Source organism: Apium graveolens, chromosome 3 (genome assembly GCF_009905375.1).
Source record: "Apium graveolens cultivar Ventura chromosome 3, ASM990537v1, whole genome shotgun sequence".
NCBI classification, from domain to species: domain Eukaryota; kingdom Viridiplantae; phylum Streptophyta; class Magnoliopsida; order Apiales; family Apiaceae; genus Apium; species Apium graveolens.
Genome location: NC_133649.1, coordinates 133,680,631 through 133,692,248, shown reverse-complemented (window position 1 = coordinate 133,692,248; position 11,618 = coordinate 133,680,631). Strand labels below are relative to the sequence as shown.

Here is an 11,618-nt window from a genome sequence, read left to right as displayed (position 1 = left end):
GGATTCTCCTACTGAAGACCCCAACATGCACATCAGGGATTTCATCGAGATCTGCGATACTTTCAAGTTCAATGGTGTGACTGAAGATGTTATCAAGCTGCGACTTTTCCCATTCTGTCTGAGGGACAAAGCAAAGTGCTGGTTACATGCTCTACCATCAGGGTCTATCACCACTTGGGAAGACCTGGATCAAAATTTTCTCACTAAATTCTTTCCTATGGCGAAGACTGTTGCAATCAGGAATGCTCTTACTCAGTTTGCTCAGCAAACTGGAGAATCTCTGTGTGAGGCTTGGGATCGATATAAGGAGATGCTAAGGAAGTGCCCACACCACGGCATGCCTGATTGGATGTTTATAAAATGCTTCTATAATGGATTGGGTGCTACTTCTAGACCCATGCTCGATGCAGCATCAGGAGGAGCCTTGTGGGCTAAGAGCTATGATGAAGCCTATGAATTGATTGAACTGATGGCTGCTAATGAATACCATAATCCTTCCCAACTGACTCAGGGAAAAGTAGCAGGAATTCTGGAATTAGATGCAGCAACTGCTATAGCTACCCAACTTAAGGCTTTAACGATGAATGTGGACATTTTGGCTAATTATGGAGTTAATCAGATCACTAGTGTTTGTGAGCTTTGTGCGGGGGCACATGAAACTAAGCAGTGTGCTATTTCTAGCGAATCAGCTTAATTTGTGAGCAACTTTCAGAGATCACAACAACAAGCTCCAGCCACTTATCATCCGAATAACTGCAATCATCCTAACTTCAGCTGGAGCAACAATCAGAATGCGGTGCAATAATCTAATCAGCCATATACAGCAAGGCAGTATAACCCTCTTGGTTTTCAGCAACCGCAATATACCTCAAAGCAATAACTTCAACTTCAGCAGTTACCTCAAGCTAATGAAAAAACTGAACTGGAGGAGTTGAGACTAATTTGCAAGAGCCAAGTTGTCTCTATCAAGACCTTGGAGAATCAGATTGGGAAAATTGCTAATGCGTTACTAAAATGTCAACCTAGCACGCTTCCGAGTGATACCGAAGTGCCAGCAAAAAAGGAAGTTCAGGAGCATGTTAAAGCAATCAAATTGAGGTCTGGTAAGGTTGCGGCAAATCCTGAAGAAGCTAAGACTCCAGATTCTGAAGTGGAGGCTGATGAAGTAGAAGTGCAGAAGGAAGCCGAAGTGGAACCAAGAAAGACTATTGTTGAGCACACTCCTCCTAATGGTAATACAGGGGAGAAGCAAATATATCCTCCACCTCCTTTTCCTAAGAGGCTGTAGAAGAAGAAACTGGATTAGCAGTTTGTGAAGTTTCTGGAGGTGTTCAAGAAACTTCACATCAACATACCTTTCGCTGAAGCTCTTGAGAAAATGCCTAGTTACGCGAAGTTCATGAAAGGTATTCTCTCTAGAAAGGTGAAGCTTGATGACTTAGAGACCGTTGCTCTCACGGAGGAATGTAGTGATGTGCTGCAACAGAAATTGCCTCCTAAGCTTAAAGATCCTGGAAGCTTCATTATTCCTTGCACCATTGGAAAGATGTCATTTGATAAGTGTCTATGTGACTTGGGATCTAGCATCAATCTGATGCCATTGTCAATCTTCAAAAAGTTGGACTTGCCTGATCCAAAGCCTACATACATGACTTTGTAGTTGGCCGATCGTTCTATTACATATCCGTGAGATATTGTGGAGGATGTCTTGGTCAAGGTGGATAAACTCATTTTCCCTGCTAATTTTTTAATTCTTGATTTCGAGGAGGATAAGAAAATTCCCATAATTTTGGGAAGACCTTTCTTGGCTACTGGCCGAACCTTGATAGATGTGCAGAAAGGTGAGCTTACCATGCGAGTGATGGATCAGAATGTGACTTTTGATGTGTTCAATGCCGTGAAATTCCCTAATGGCCCGTTTGGTAAACCGGATTTCATTTGAAATTCTGGATTTGATCAAATAAGCTGTTTGAGAATTTAAATTTGGATTTCATTTAAAATCCAGGACATTCAAATATTAGTATAAACATGAGAATTTGAAATGACAACTCAAATTATGTCATTTGAAATACCTCATTTAAAATGAAATGTAAGTTTCTAAACGCCCTCTAAAGAAACTGAGGAGTATTTTAAGGTGGAAATGGTCAAAATTATGGTAAATTCTGAACTCGATCGATTGCTAAGGTCTGATGCCTTAGAGAAAGCCTTATTGGGGAATTCTGATAGTGAAGATGACGACGGTGATGAGCACTTGCAATATTTGAATGCTTCTCCCTGGAAGTGAAAGATGGATTTGCCTTTTGAATCTCTTGGATTGGAGGAGTTGAAAAGTTCTCCAAAATGCCTCAAGCCATTTTTTGGGAAAGCTCCCACTCTTGAGCTTAACATTTTACCTGAACATTTGAGGTATGCATTTTTAGGTGATGCATTTACTTTTCCTGTTATTATTGCATCTGACCTTTTAGGTACAGATAAGGAGAAGCTTTTGAGAATTCTTAGAGAGTTCAAATCGGCAATTGGTTGGACTATAGCAGATATCAAGGAAATCAGCCCTTCTTATTGTATGCACAAAATTTTGCTAGAGGAAGGAAGAAAGCCTACTGTTGAGCAACAAAGAAGGCTAAATCCGATCATGAAAGAGGTTGTGAAGAAGGAAATCCTCAAGTGGCTAGATGCAGGGATCATTTATCATATTTATGACAGTTCATAGGTGAGCCCAGTTCAGTGTGTGCCAAAGAAAAGTGGTGTCACTATGGTAGAAAATCAGAAGAATGAGCTTATTCCCACACGAACAGCCACGGGGTGGAGAGTTTACATGGATTATAGGAAGCTGAACAAGGCTACAAGGAAGGATCACTTCCCTCGTCCTTTCATTGATCAGATGCTTGATAGATTGGCTCGGCATGATTACTATTGTCTTCTGGATGGCTATTCAGGATATAATCAGATTTGTATCGCTCCGGAAGATCAAGAGAAGACTACATTCACATGTCCTTTCGGTACTTTTGCATTCCGGAGAGTTTCTTTTGGGCTATGTGGAGTGCCAGCCACTTTTCAGAGATGTATGATGGCTATCTTCTCTGATATGATTGGAAATAACGTAGAAGTGTTCATGGACGATTTCTTGGTCTTTGGAACTTCTTTTGACGAATGTTTGCACAATCTTGGGTTAGTATTGAAAAGGTGCGTTGAGACCAACTTGGTTCTCAATTGGGAGAACTGTCATTTTATGGTGCGCCAAGGCATCATTCTTGGTCACAAGGTTTCTAGCAAGGGGCTTGAGGTGGACAAGGCTAAGGTGGGGTGATCGAAAATCTTCCTCCACCCACATCCGTTAAGGGAATTCGCAGTTTTCTTGGTCATGCGGGTTTCTATAGGCGTTTCATCAAGGATTTCTCGAAGATTTCGAAGTCGTTGTGCAATTTTCTAGAAAAAGATGTTCCTTTCAAGTTTGATGACGAGTGCCTTGCTGCTTTTGAGATATTGAAGAAGAGTTTGATTACGGCACATGTCATAACTGCACCTGATTGGTCTGAACCATTTAAATGATGTGCGATGAAAGTGACTATGCAGTTGGAGCAGTTCTTGGACAACACAAGAACAACATATTTCATGTAGTCTACTATGCTAGTAAGACTCTTAATGGTGCTCAACCGAATTACACCACTATTGAGAAGGGAACTTTTGGCTATCGTCTATGGTTTTGAGAAATTTCGATGGTATCTATTTGGGATGAAGGTGACAGTTTTCACTGATCATGCAGCAATTCGATATCTAGTATCGAAGAAGGACTCGAAACCAAGGTTGATTCGATGGGTTCTTTTACTTCAGGAGTTTGAGTTAGAGATCAAGGACAGAAAAGTGACTGAAAATCAAGTCATCGATCATCTCTCACGTTTAAAGGATCCAATTGCTACTTCACAAGATAAGTCTTTGATTAATGAGTCTTTTCCCGATGAGCAGTTATTTGGAGTGCAAGCAGAAGAACTGTGGTTCACCGATATTGTGAACTACCTTGTAAGTAACGTTATGCCTCCAGAGTTCACTCCCGCTCAAAGAAAGAAGTTTCTACATGAAGTGAAGTGGTATATGTGGGATGAGCCATTTCATTTTTGCCAAGGAGCTGACCAAATCATCAGGAGATGTATTCCTTACAGTGAAACGGGGGGGGATCTTGCAAGATTTCCACTCAACGGCTTATGGAGGACATTATGATGGAAAAAATCAACATCTCGTATTCTTCAACCAGGTTTCTTTTGGCCAACTTTGTTTAAAGATGCTTATCAGTTCGTTTTGAAATATTATCGATGTCAACGAGTGGAGAATATGTCTAAGAGGGATGAGATGCCTCTTAATGTGCTTCTCGAGGTCGAAGTCTTCGATGTTTGGGGAATTAACTTCATGGGGCCATTTGTCTCATCTTGTAACAATCTGTATATCTTGTTGGCAGTTGATTATGTGTCCAAATGGGTTGAAGTTAAGGCATTTCCAATGAACGATCCAAAGGTAGTGCTTAATTTTCTTCACAAACAGATATTCACAAGATTTGGAACTCCAAGAGTCATAATCAGTGATGAGGGGTCGCATTTCTGTAACCGCAAATTCACTACTATGATGCAAAGTTATAATGTGAATCATCGCATTGCTACGGCTTATCATCCTCAGATGAATGGTCAAGCCGAGGTATCTAACAGAGAGATCAAGCGCATTTTAGAAAAAGTTGTGTATCCATCGAGAAAAGATTGGTCTTTGAAGCTTAATGAAGTTGTTTGGGCGTATCGAACAGCATATAAGACTCCGCTAGGGATGTCACCATATTAGTTGGTTTATGGTAAGGGGTGTCATTTTCCGGTGGAGCTAGAGCATAAAGCGTATTGGGCTTTGAAGAAATTGTATCTGGATTTGGATGCAGCTGGAAAGAATAGGATGCTTCAATTGAATGAGCTCGACAAGTTTCTACTTCAAGCTTATGAGAACAACAAAATATATAAGGAGAAAGTCAAGAGGTGGCACGATCAGGGTCTAGTGCTCAAATCATTTGTGCCGGGGCAACAAGTTCTTTTATTTAACTCCCGTCTCCGTCTTTTTCCTGGAAAGTTGAAGTCAAGATGCTCAGGGCCGTTTGTTGTCAAAACTGTATTTCCACATGGAGCGGTGGAGATTTTTGAGAATGATCTGGTCCAAGCATTCAAGGTAAATGGTCAGAGGTTGAAGCATTACTATGGTGACACGACAAATTGTGAGGTGGTTAGTGCCATTTTATTATCCGTTTGATCTCAAGTTCTATGTCAAGCTAATAACGTAAAACAAGCGCTTCGTGGGAGGCAACCCAAGTTTGTTGTACATTAGTAAGTAGAGAAATCAAGAAGAAAAGAGAAAATCACAAAAAATCAGAAAAAGAGAAAAATTCAGGGCCAACTTCAGAAGCCTGGCGCGCCTGCGCTGTCCTAGCGCGCGGACGCGCTGAAAATCACAGAAACACGGCGCGCCCGCGCTGATCCAGCGCACGGCCACACCGATTTGGCAGAAGTTGCGCGTGCCCGCGCTGTCCTAGCGCGCGCCTGCGCCATGGTCCCGACTCAGAAAAAAATAAAAGTCAGTTTTGCAAGGGAAAATCGGGATTTTTGCTACAAAATCAATTCCCAGCCAAATTTTACTCCCCCACATCACAAATTTCCCTCTCCAAATCTAACCCATTATTCCCATAATCAAATCCCACTTTTATTCCATATACAATTCTCTTTTCACCACCTATATATACAACTACACTCATACACAAACTTCTTCACCACTTCACAAATTCTCAAACACAAGTTCTCTCTCAAACGCAAAACTCTTATTCTCTCTACTGAAGTCCAATGGCACCCAAGAGACAAAGAACACAAGTAAGTAGCAACACTGCCGATTATTCGAGTGTGAGTGGTGTAAGGCCGAGGTTCTCTACTCCCAAGGCTGAAACGGAGTATACGAGGCTTCTTTCGAAGCCGATCATAAAGGAGCGATGTTTTCTGCCGTCGGGGAAGGATGGTAAGCTATTGGAGATGATTCTGGAGATGGGCTGGGTTCCCTTTTGCGAGGCACCCGCTGATGTGCCCATGAGTGTTGTTCGCAAGTTCTATGTGAACGCGAAGGCTAAGAATAATGGCTTCACGGTGGTTCGAGGGAGGACTGTGGAGTACAGTGCGGAGGCTATTAGGACGGTGATTGAGCAGCCCATGAGGAAGCCCGGGCTGGACACTTGGAACGATAAGACTCCAGATGACTTTGATTTGGATCTTATTGTTGCTACACTGTGCCAGCCCGATACTCACTGGAAGATCAAGAGGGGCACTACTGAGTATTCTACGTTCCCGTCTTCCAGCATGAACAGGTTTTCCCGTACATGGAACACGTTTATTTGTGCTAACATCATGCCATCTTCTCATGTGCATGAGATTAATGTGGAGCATGCACGGCTGTTGTGGGGCATTCTTCAGGGCGATTATGTTAATCCGGGGATGGTGATTTATCAGGGTATTCTGAAGTTCTTGAGGGGGAGTACCATGGGGTCTATACCGTATGCGTCTGTTATGACGAAGCTGTGCGTGGCAGTTGGTGTTCATTGGCCTGTATATGAGCAGTTGCAGATCTCGAGTGCTCCTATTGACAGCACTACTTTGGCTATGATGCAAGAATGGGATGGAGGCAATCCTGATCTGAAGAGGCTTGGTTACACTTTTGACCACCTACCTGGTGGGAGGCCAGCTACTGGGGCCACTCAGGCGAGCAGGACTGCTTGGAGATCTCGGATAGGAGATGAGGCGGGGCCATCACAGCAGGCACAGGAAGAGGAGGAAGGAGCTGATATTGGAGGTGGCATGAGCATGACGCAGTATAGGCGTCTGGCTAGGAGGATGAATGCGATGCATGATATCCAAAGCAGGTTTGCACGAGATCTCACCTAGGAATTAGGGACAGCTTTTAGAGCCACCGGTGTTGACATCTAGTGGCCAGTATTTGGTGAGGATTCTGTGTATCCACCTACTGACACTCCATCCGTTGAGGGTGAGGAGCCTGATTCGGATTAGGTATGCCTGAATTCCTTACTATTACCTTCACTGAAGACAGTGAATATTTTAAGTTTGGGGGTAGTAGTTGAAGGAATATGTTTTGTGTCAGTCGCATATAGTTGCATATTCATGATAGTTTAGTTCATATAGTTGCATATTTTTCCATGTAGTTTTTTTTGGTACTTTTTATTTTAGTTTGTTCATATAGTTCATGCATTTGCATTATAACGTGATCCCATAGATGATTTTTCCAGTTGACTTGTGATATTGATGCTAGTGTAGTGATGTCGTGTTTAGAGATGTTAAGTTGTATTAAGTTGATTTGCATGCTAGAGACAATTGTATTTCACTAAGTCTTATAGGTTGCTTAAGTGCTAGATCATGATTATTGTTTGTTTATTTGTCGAGGTTTAATTGCTTATTTATATTTAAAATTTAGGATATTCTCTTAATAATAAAATAACATGGATTTTTAATAATTGGAGAAAAATTGGATTTTATTACTAGTTGTTGTGGCTAGGTGTCAAATGGCTAGTAGCCGGCTCATATTTATATGAGTAGTCTAGGGTTGAACGAGATGGAGCGAAACGCACTCGTTCAGAAATTGAAAAGAAGAAAAAAAAGAGAAAAAAAAAGAAAAGAAAAAGAAAAAGAAAAAAATAAGTGTTATGTATAATTGATCACGAGTGGGCTCTTTAGTATTCGAGTTATTAAGTTCTTAGGGGACTTTGTGCCTAGTGACCTAAGGCTTTTATAGTCTGGGATTTGCTAACCTAACGCTCGCTACATGGGTACTATTGTATAAGTCTTTTGTGGACCTCACTCATTGCATGATCAATTAAGCATACTTGAGTTGTTCTATTATGAATAAAAGCATGAATCCATATAAAACTCCAATAAAAGAATTGAAGTGTTATAAGTTATTTTGAGTCTAGCTTTTTATTTTATTTATAACCTTGCGATTGCCTTGATGAATAGTGAGTCATGATTATTGATCTAGTTGCGATAGTATATCAGTAAGCAGTTGCACACACGCACGTCTCTAGTTTGTAAGTTGATATGTATGATTTGATTGATCTTTATGCGAGTAACTGCATTTGTTGAGATGTTACTTATCGACTGGTTAAGTTATTCTATTGGGATCGTTGCATTCATTTAGTTGAATTCATGCATTTTTATTCTTGTTCTTTGAGTCTGTTTATGCTTGAGGACAAACATCGATTCAAGTTTGGGGGTATGTTGAGTGGCATTTATGACACTTTATAATGCTCTATTAAGCTTTGAATTGATGCATTTGTACTCAAGTTGTTAGTGTTTTAACGTGTTTTCTAGTGTTTTTGCATTTCAGGCATTATCTAGGTAATCAGGTAAATTATCACTGTTTTGATGCTAATTTGATGTTAAGGTGGTGTTGGAATAAAAGCTCGTGGAAAGCCGGCTCGAAGCAGCAAAGAAATGAAGAAATCAGAAGTTTTTTCCAGAAGTACGGCGCGCCCGCGCTGGCGCGCGACCGCGCCAGGTCGGGATCACAGAATCCCGATTTTATTCTAATTACAATTGGAAGACTTCTATCTTGCATGGGTTGCTATATATATTCAAATAAATGATGTTTTCAAGAAGAGAGACATACCAGAGCACAAGGAGAGCCATAAGAAGACCGATTTAGCATGATTCAAAGAAGATGAAGAAGATCTTGTTTTTACTTGTGAATCTTTGTTTTAAGTTATTACACGGATGCTAGTTTTCTTATTTGTGAACCTTACTCTTGTTTCGTACTTGGTTTTGTTATTTATTCAGTATAAAGACTACGTTTATTGTACCATGCTTTCATCGGAATCCACGTTGATGATGAGTCCGATTATAGGCTAATCGTTACCGTGGTGTTCTAGCGGATTTACTTATGGATTTCTTTAGTTAAATTATTTCGATACCTTAGTGTGTGGTGATTGTATGATAACCTAGTATTGGTTGTGCTTATTCGTCTTATAAGAGTCGCGAACTTGTAAGATAGTGTGTTAATCTTTAATGAAGCGACAGTGAATTTAAGGATTTAAAACTTTCCATGCTAGCATAGGTTCATGTGTTATTGTTATGCATGATTCATAGGTAATTTTAACCATCTTACTTGCCCTGTGTAATCATGATAGAAAACTTGTGCTTTAAACCTTTATGTTGTCAAATTCTATAGACATATAGAGTCTCAATATAATTGGTGATAATTCAGCTTCTATCTCTTTGTGGATGCTTGATAGTATGTTATTCATGCAACGAAAGTTGGCGTTTAGCAGTTTCGTGTTATCTGATTAGTGTCATCATCGTTGCATGCTATGGTTAAGAATAATAAGGCTATTAAATGAAGTATTTAATGAAGTTAGAATCCCATGTTTGTCTCATATAATATACAACTCTCTTTAACTCTCTTAGTTATAATTGTTAGTTTAAATTCATAGTTATAATCAAAACCCAATTTGTTATCGTATTAGCATTGGATAATAACCATATCATCGGTGCATAAGTGCATAAATTACATAGTTAACCAAAGCCAGTCTCTGTAGGAACGAACTAGAAACAATTCTATATTACTTGTGAACGCGTATACTTGCGTGAATTATTAGCGCGTATTTAGCCCTAACAGAAGGCGGTAGCAGCAGTTTGTTGGACAACATGTGGCGTTGGTGGAATGGGCTGTTGGTTCAGATTTGCCCTTAAAAGGTCCATAAATTCATTCATGGGGTTTCCCCCTTGATGGGTATCCTCAGCTTCTTCCTCTATATATCCTTCTTCATCATATTCATTAAAGTCTAGGTCCTCTTTACTTTCCTCATTCATTATATGGTCAGGTTCATTCTGCCGTTGGTTAACAGATTCTGCGGGCTATGCCCTAGTTCCACTTTTACGGGTGGCATCGTTATGATAATGAAAATGATGTTAATACAATTGCATATTTTTATACTTGGATTAATTCATTTGTATGTAAGCATGTATTTAAATATTTAGCATTCATCTATCAAGGTACAATAATAAGGTAAGACGATTTCTTAATAACTGACCGATAATATATAATAGGGTCTCCCTGACTATATCTTGGGGACAATAACAATCGTCCAAATTCATACACATTTCTGAATACAATACATCAACTACATAATCCTGAATACTTAACAATACATACACCGGGTACCCTGAAGGGCTAGGAATGCTATCTACTACTAGCTATCCTAAAAAATCGGTGACAAGTCACCCAGCCCTTTACAAGGTCCATATGTGGGCACTGGTCTCTCAGTCTGAGTCACTGCGTGTGAGGTCTCGAACCCTCCTCATCGCTCCTGCTAGCATCAGCTCAGCATCAACTACTGGAATAAAGCCTCTCATTATCGTCATCCTCATCTGCACTCGAGTACGGAGCTCAGTCCCATCAATCTCCCGGTAAGCTATAGCTGGGGAAGCAACCCTAAAGTCCCCGGGGTAGCCTAGCCTGATAGCTCTCTCGGCGGTCAATGCCTATCGTAGTTCCACAATGCGGGCAGATGCCTCAGTGATCTCAGTATTCAGCAGAGCTGCTATCCAGTCATGCACGGCTACATGTATGGTCGTTGGGGGTGGTAGGGGTGAGTCCGGGTCACTGGAGGATATGTCATGAATCTCATAAGTCTGTGCCTCCATCTCATCATCCTCGTCCTCATCAGCAAAGGGAAAGGGGCTCAGTATCTCTTGGTGAGGTGTGGGAGGGTGAACGGTCGGGAGAGGGTACATCTCTATCTCTGTCCAATCTACGTCATCGCCCTGGGGCTCCTCAAAGTCATCAGCTATAGGGGTAGGGAAGTCAGTCTCCTCCTCCGGGGGATCCTCAGTAGGGTCATCATTTGAGTCATCAATAGATGGGTCCTCCGGCTCGGGAGTAGGGTCGCGCTCAGGGGCCACAACATCCTCAGCTGAGTCAACCTCCCCCATAGGCTCCACTGGTACATGACACAATAGGCAAGGCGTTACTAACTTAGAGTCATAATTCCCTTGAGGGTAAAACTGTCAAGACTATCCATGCAGTATGACGGCAAACTCGACATGAGTTCTAAATGATTATTATTATTCTCATGTCTACGTATTCTATTTCCTACCGTTTCTAAGACTTGATAACCTAAGGCTCTGATATCATTTCTGCGGCGCCCCAAAATCTGGGGTCAGGGATCTAGGAGGCCACGCCATCTTGAATCCTGTATAACATTTATCTCGTACAACAATATATAAATACACACACATTTATGACCCCACACTTATCCACACACAAACACTTATAAGTTATTGTCTTGGAAACGAGCAATTCATTACTAGAGTTTATCAAATCCACAAAGTGATAATCATTACAGCCCAAAAGTGATTAAGTCTTACCATGGGTGTAACCTTTATTTAAGCTTACACCGGCGGCCAAATAAACGTTTCTTCAATATTACCTTACATAAGTCATACTTGTAAATAAGCCGAACTAAAAACCAATTGAAAACCAATCCATCTTATATGATCTACCTGGGGTACTGCATTGAACATCCTACGGAACAGCTGGTCGTTTCCTAC

At 41.0% G+C, this 11,618-nt stretch overlaps 1 non-coding gene across 1 annotated transcript; it reads right to left on the bottom strand.

Moving 5' to 3' along the window:
• Nucleotides 1–232: 232 nt before the first annotated feature.
• On the bottom strand, nucleotides 233–339 carry LOC141716278 (small nucleolar RNA R71). The gene has a single exon (XR_012572992.1). It is a non-coding gene; the product is annotated as a small nucleolar RNA R71 (small nucleolar RNA).
• Nucleotides 340–11,618: the final 11,279 nt, after the last annotated feature.